The sequence below is a fragment of the Piliocolobus tephrosceles genome, chromosome 11 (assembly GCF_002776525.5).
Source record: "Piliocolobus tephrosceles isolate RC106 chromosome 11, ASM277652v3, whole genome shotgun sequence".
In the NCBI taxonomy this organism is placed as follows: domain Eukaryota; kingdom Metazoa; phylum Chordata; class Mammalia; order Primates; family Cercopithecidae; genus Piliocolobus; species Piliocolobus tephrosceles.
In genome coordinates, this window is record NC_045444.1 from 25,229,958 (window position 1) to 25,236,828 (window position 6,871).

The 6,871-nt window shown below is 41.3% G+C and overlaps 1 pseudogene; it reads left to right on the top strand.

The window, feature by feature from the left end:
• The first annotated feature begins 5,492 nt into the window (after positions 1-5,492).
• On the top strand, positions 5,493-6,257 carry LOC111525091 (annotated as a pseudogene).
• The last annotated feature ends 614 nt before the right edge of the window (positions 6,258-6,871 follow it).

Below are 6,871 nucleotides of genomic sequence, written 5' to 3' on the forward strand. Positions count from 1 at the left end.
GTCCCTAAGGCAGGGAACAACGCACCCAAACCCTTTGCCTAAGGCATAACAAAAGTGACCTTTGCTCCAGTTACCAATAAATTCCTCATTTCCATCTGAGACCTTCTCAGCCTTGCCTTAACCATCTATATCACTATCAACATTTTGGTCACAGCTATGCAACAAGTCTCAAAGAAGTTCCAAAATTTCCCTCCTCTTCCTGTTGTTTTCTGAGCCCTCCAGACTCTCACAACCTTTTCTTGTTACCCAATTTCAAAGTTGCTTCCACTTTTTCAGGCATCTTTATACCAATGCCCCACTCTTTGGCACCAATTTCCTGAATTAGTCTGGCCTCACGTTGCTATAAAGTAATCCCTGAGACTGGATAATGTATAAGAAAAGAACTTTATTCAGCTCACAGTTCTGGAGGATATACAGGAAACATGGTGTCATATGCTTGCGGGGAGGCCTCAAGGAACTTTTACTTATGGTTGAAGGCAAAATGGGAGCAGGCACTTTACATGGTTGAAGAAGGAGCAAGAGAGAGTGAGGGGGAAGGTACCACTCACTTTTCAACAACCAGATCTCATGAGAATTCACTGTCACAAGAACAGCACCAAGGGGGTGGTGCTAAACCATTTCTGAGAAACCACCCCCATGATTTAATCACCTCCCACCCATCCCCACCTCCAACATTGGGGATTACAATCTGACATGAGATTTGGTAGGGAAACAGATCCAAACAGTATCAGCTATCTTGGACCTAACCAGTCTCAGCTAGTCTGAATACAGAGAAAACTTCTTACAGCAAACATCCAGTTTTTTAAAGATAAGCAGAGTTAGTGTTGAGTAGAATTTCACGTATGTCATATAGTAATCACACTGGGTAACAAATCCCCCCTTTTCTTATATTCACTTCTTTAGAGGTTCGAACATGTGAGGGTCCATCTTCTATAACCTCTTCAAGCTGAATTTGGATGCTGATATGTCCCCTGAGGAGTGAAATTATTCTGTAGCTAGTCTTAGGTAGGTCTGGTTATCTCCTGGGTGTGAGCCTAGCTGTTTATATCACTGAGTAACTTCTATCTGTAGTTTTATGGCCTCTATTTGTTTAGACACAAATAAGACCAGACAATTTAGGAGACAGGGCCCCAAAATCATGAGAAGTACAACAGTAGCTAAAGGGCCCAGGAAGAACAAGAACTAAGTGAGATTAGGGATGGCCTATTTTATGATGTTTTTATATTCCGTGAGGGTCTGTGTCCTTTTGGTTAATTGGTGGAACCACTTGGCCTGGTTGTAGATGATTTTAATGTCTTTTTGAATTAATCTTGTACCCAAGTACAAGAGGAAGACTTGGTGACTATACTATACACACCTCACCTTGTTTTGACAAGTAATCAAGAGCCAGATAGTTACCAAGTGCAATATTAGCTAATGAGACTAGGGAGAATTCAGGTAAGGGGATCATCGCTCTTGTCAACTCGCATTTCCGTAACTGTCGTGAGGTTGCAGAGGGTAACCTCATGGTGGGCAAACCTTCCCCAGCGTTTTAGGAGACTGCCTGTTATCCTGATGGAAGCTGGAATAAGCCTAATCACCCTTTTATTCCTTGGGCAAAAGGGGGACAGGAAACAAATATTTTGACTTCTCTGGGGATTAGGTGCCATAGGGGGCAATCTCCTTGAGCTCATGTGTTTTCCAAACACGGTAGGCTCTGGATGCAACAAGGTTACTCCTAAAGCAAAGATGAGGATACATATAAGAGGGCAAGTAAACAAAGTCCTGACAGAAAGTATATGCAGGCCCAGGGTAACTTATTTGGTTGATAGATTTTGTCCTCAAACACATCAGTAATTTTAGATCTGAGAGTGGTTCAACTCAGTAAAAGGGACTTTTTTCCTTAGGTTCATGCAGTTACCTTTAGCTGGGTATATCCTATAAATGAAGACTGCAGTCTCCAGGTGGCATGTAGATACCATTTTATTCTGAGACCCTCAGAAGTAGCCTTACTAATGGAACATGTAAATGCTGGTCCAGTACTTCTTTGAATTGACTAAGGCAGCCTGAATCTGAGGACAATTTTTCTTCAGTAGCAACTTTAACATCTCATGTGCAATCTCAGTGCAGGTGGGAAAGTCTTTTGCCCATCCGAGAAAACTGTCAATGAGAACCAGGAGGTATTTAAAGGTTTTTAAGGCTCTGGGAATATCTGTGAAATAAATTTTCCAATCTTCCCCTGGACGTTTATGTTGGTACTTCACCAACTGAGCAGCTCCCTTTTGCCTCCCCCACCCAACTCTGAGAGGTGGTTATTAGAATTTTTAACATAGCATGTGGGGAAAATCTCAGCCATCTCCTTGTCTAGCTCCCTGAACTTTGGGGCCGTCATGCTCTTGAAAAGCCAGTTTTGAAGGTCCTCATGACCAAAGTGAGTGCTAGAATGAGCTTCTCTAATGGCCTGTAATGTAATTTCTTCTGGGAAAATAAGTTGTTCATGAGGACTTATTAGCCCTCCTGGATGGTTCAGAACATCAGGTATATTCCAATTTGGAGGCCTTTTTCCATTTTTTTAAAGAGTAAACTAGGGTTTTTTGTTTTGTTTTGTTTTGTTTTAAAACAAGGAGCAGAATTCAAGAGGGAAACCAAAAGTGGCATTTGAAGGGTAACTTTCTTAAAGCTGCTTGTTTTGGCATTAGATTGACTTTATTATTTTCTTTAATTACCTTAGTTTCCCCTTCTGGTGGCCATGGCCATGAACTATTGCCAGCTGGGCTAAATTTCTTACAACCTGCAATAACTTTACAACTGGAGAGCCTTGCCTGGAGATAGTCATTCTATTCGTTTCTTTTATGAGGGTCTGGGTATGGTGGAGAATTCAGATGGTTAGGGGTTGTCCAAACTTCTCTTTTCAAAGGAGGGCCATGACTGCCATCAATCAAAGGCAGGGTGGTCAGCCTTTAGCAACTGGGTCCAACTGCATGAAAAAGTGGGATACTACGTGGGTCAGTGAGCCCAACTTTTAAGTTAGTACTCCTAAGGCTTTTCCCTTTTCATGAACATAAAGATAGAAAGATTTAGTGAAGTTGGGTAGGCTTAAAGCTGGGGCCCTTGTGAGCTGTGTTTTAAGTTTGGGGAATGCTTGGTTACATTTTGTCATTCATTTAAAAGGCCCTGTGTCCTTTTAATTATTTTTACAGAGGATGGGCAATGAGGTCAAAGCTAGCTATTCAGAGGCTGCCAAATCCTGCCATGCCCAGAAACCCTTGAAGTTGTTTCCAGGTCTTTGATTGCTGTAGTTGGCATATTACTTCCCATCTCCCTTGGGACTAACTTTGTTGTTTTTCTTCTAGGAGTAACTACAGATAGCTTACTTGTTGCTGAGATATTTGTGCTTTTGGGGGAATATCTTAGAACTCCTTTCTGCTGGGAAGTTAAAGGCTAATGGGTATTTTGATCCCAAATATTTTAGAAAGGCTGGCAACAAGGATGTTATCCACATATTGGAAGACGGTTCCTTGTTCAAGAGTCAGTAACTCCAGGCCTCTCCAAATATTTTTGGGACTGGGTATAGGGTTTGAACTCTTGAGACAACACAGTCCATGTTAGCTGCTGGGTTTTTTGCCTATCTGGGAAATTCTGCCACTTTGTTAAGTAAGTATACCCCTGGGTGTATTCAAAACAGAGTAGGTGGCCCCTGTGTCAACCAAGGAGCCAACAGGTTTGTCCCCTACATCCAGTGACAGTCAGGACACCTTGAAGTATAAGTAGAGGGCCAACTGAGGAGCCCCTAGGACCTGTAGATTTTTTTTTCTACTTTGACCATCTGCTACTGTGAAACACCTAGGTGGGACATTCCCCCTTCCCCTTCCTTTCAGATGGGTCCCTTTTCCAATGACCCTTTTCCTTGCAGAAGCCACATTGGTTTGGTCCTAGTCTCTTAGATCTTTGGAATATTTTCTATTGGTTAGAGGACCAGCAGTAACTCACCAGAGCTGTGATTTTCCAAGAGCCTTCAAAGCCCTTAGTAAGTAAACTATGCTTAATTTCTGAAAAACACAAGGACTGCAAATCTTCACTCTGCATCAACTGAATGCAAATCAAATAGGTAACAGCCAGTAGTTAGGCTTGCTTTTTGGCCTCTCTTTCTTCTTTATGCTCCTCTTCCCCTTCTTGGTTGTTGAATATCTTATTGCCTAGGTATATTAGTCTTAAGATGGGAGCATTGAGCTCTAATTTTACCTTTTGGAGTTTATAGCTAATGTCTGATGTCCTCTGGGAGATAAACAGATTTCAGAACTGCCTCTCTCCCTCTGCTGAATCAGGAGTAAGAGCAGTATACAACTTCGTATTTTCCCCTCAACCTCTCTGGGAAGATATATAGACCTTTCTGGGGTTGTTGATTAATTTTTCTTAGCTTACTCCAGTTAGTGGATCTTTCTTCTGTGGCCTTATTCCCTTTAACATTAATGTTTCATCATGCCTGAATCTTGTCTTTTTTCATTCCTGTCTCACGATCCCAAAGGGGGTCAAGGTCTGTCACAACCTCATTCCCTGGTCTCTTAACAGGATTTTTTATCTTGTCTCTTTGGGTTCTGTCCATTTCCTCCCTAGCACTTCTAATAACAGAGGATTTTATTTTCTTTCTTCTTCTTTTTTTTTTTTTTTTTTTATTTTTTCATCCAGTGAGGAGAATGTTCAAAAGGGACTGGACATCTGCTTGGTTGGGGTTATGGGTCTCAAAAATACTCTAAATGAGGTTTTGAATCCCCAGGATTTTTCCCTAATCATTTAGAATGTGACTTCTAGTTGTGAATATCTGAAGTTGTGAAGAGAACATGTATAATAACCATCCCTCTTTCCCATTGGTGACCTGCCAGAGGGAATCATAGAGGAAGGCTGATAAGATGCCCTGCACTGGGTACCATCCGGGTTCACTCTCTGGAAGGAATCAATGGGTGATTGGTGAGAATGAAGTGTGTTGCCTGCAGAAGCCAATGGGGATAAGTGAGTTATAGGTCTAAGATTATAGAATTAAAAAATAAATCTCTTATAATTTTAAAAGTAAATTAATACCTTAGAAAAATCTTAAGATAGGTGACCAATCTTAGAAAGACTGTTATAGATAATTTCTTTTTTATTGTAGGCAATTAAATTACATATAAAGTTTATTTTATAAATTTGTTTCCTACAATCTTTATTAGGACTGAGACCATGAACAACATATTTTGACCTTCTGATTTTTTTGTACTACCTCTTTTAAAATAATAAGTCATTTTATTTTAGGACAAAACTTTACCATATAAGATCTTCTCTCATACAAAATTATTTTCTTCTTTTTATAACCTTCCTTACCAAAAATATATCTCTCGATATATAATCCTTTTACTTCTCTCTCTTTCTCTCTGACTTACTATTTTTAAATTTGTGTTATAAGTAACTTTTAAATAATCTCCAAATTACAATTTTTTTTTTTCTCAATAAGAACACAACTTACCTGATCTGGGTTTAAGATGGTGATGCCCATATTAAACACCCTACTGAGGCATCTTCCTATCCTTTCTCTCTTCCAAACTACCAATGGAGTTCAGGTTCCCCTCCAGACTCTTTCATCAAAGCTCCCTCTAAGAAAGATACTTTGCCCCCAGTTCCCATTTCACTATATAAGAATGAACCCTGGAAATACCTGGAATCAGAAGAATATCAGGAGCCATAATGTTCTCATCCCAACTGGGTGGACTATTGCCACTACTACAAGGGTGGTATATCCTCATGGCAGACTCAAAAGATATGTATACACAGGAATAAAGTTGCTGGGAATCCTTGCCCCATCTGCCAAGATCACAAGTTACATGTTGATTTTAGGATTGTTAAGCTCTTGGAACAGTTTGTCAGTGCCCACACGGGTATTATTTTCCATGCTCTGTACACAGGAGTCTGTATGAAGCAGCATAAGATGTTGATCCATGTCATCCAGAAAGTCAGGGATCATGGTCTCCTCAGTTACCACATCTCCCAAGTTGAACCCCGGGACCTTGATTTTAGTGCCTCTCATGGAGCTATGAGTACTTCTCTGCCAGTCCCCACCCTGGTCTCAGGTGAACCCTGGTACCCATGGTACAGCTGTAAACAGCCATCAGAGAGTGAACTGTCTCCCCTTTGCCAGCTCTATCAGGGTTATCTGTAAGAAGACAGTGACCCTCGCACCTGAGTCAATGCCCAAGATGCTCTCAACACCACCAGTGGAAGCCTCCTTCACTGAAGAGACAGGCCCCTAGTGTGCTCTGGAGTCAGAGACTGGGAAGAGGCTGGGCCCAGAGACTCACACCTGTAATAACAGCACCAGTCTGAGGTGGGCAGATTGCTTGAGCCCAGAAGTTCAAGACCAGCCTGGACAACAAGGCAAAACTCTGTCTCTACAAAAAAATACAAAAATTAGCATGGTGTCTTGTGCCAGTATTCCCAGCTACTTGGGAGACTGAGGTAGGAGGATGGCTTGAACCCCAGAGATGAAGGTTATAGTGAGCCAAGATCATGCCACTGCACTCCAGCCTGGGTGACAGAGCAAGACACCTTCAAAAAAAACAGTTTAAGAAAAAAAAATACTGTGAAGAGACCCAGAGACACTAGGAGATAATGCCTAGATTTATATGATGGGATATCACCCAGAAGAGTTGTGTCTTTTATGACCAAGGCAGATCCAGGAAAGAAATGAGTGTGCTGATGGGGATAAATCTGAAGTTGAGGGATGGCAGTACAGATGCGTATGGAAAACCCCAGATCCTGCATATTGTAAATAGATGGGCTGGTCATCTATGGCCCATATGTTTAATATGGACATAAACATAAACCTTTTGCTGCTATTTCAGAATTCTGCCACCTCAGCTTTTCT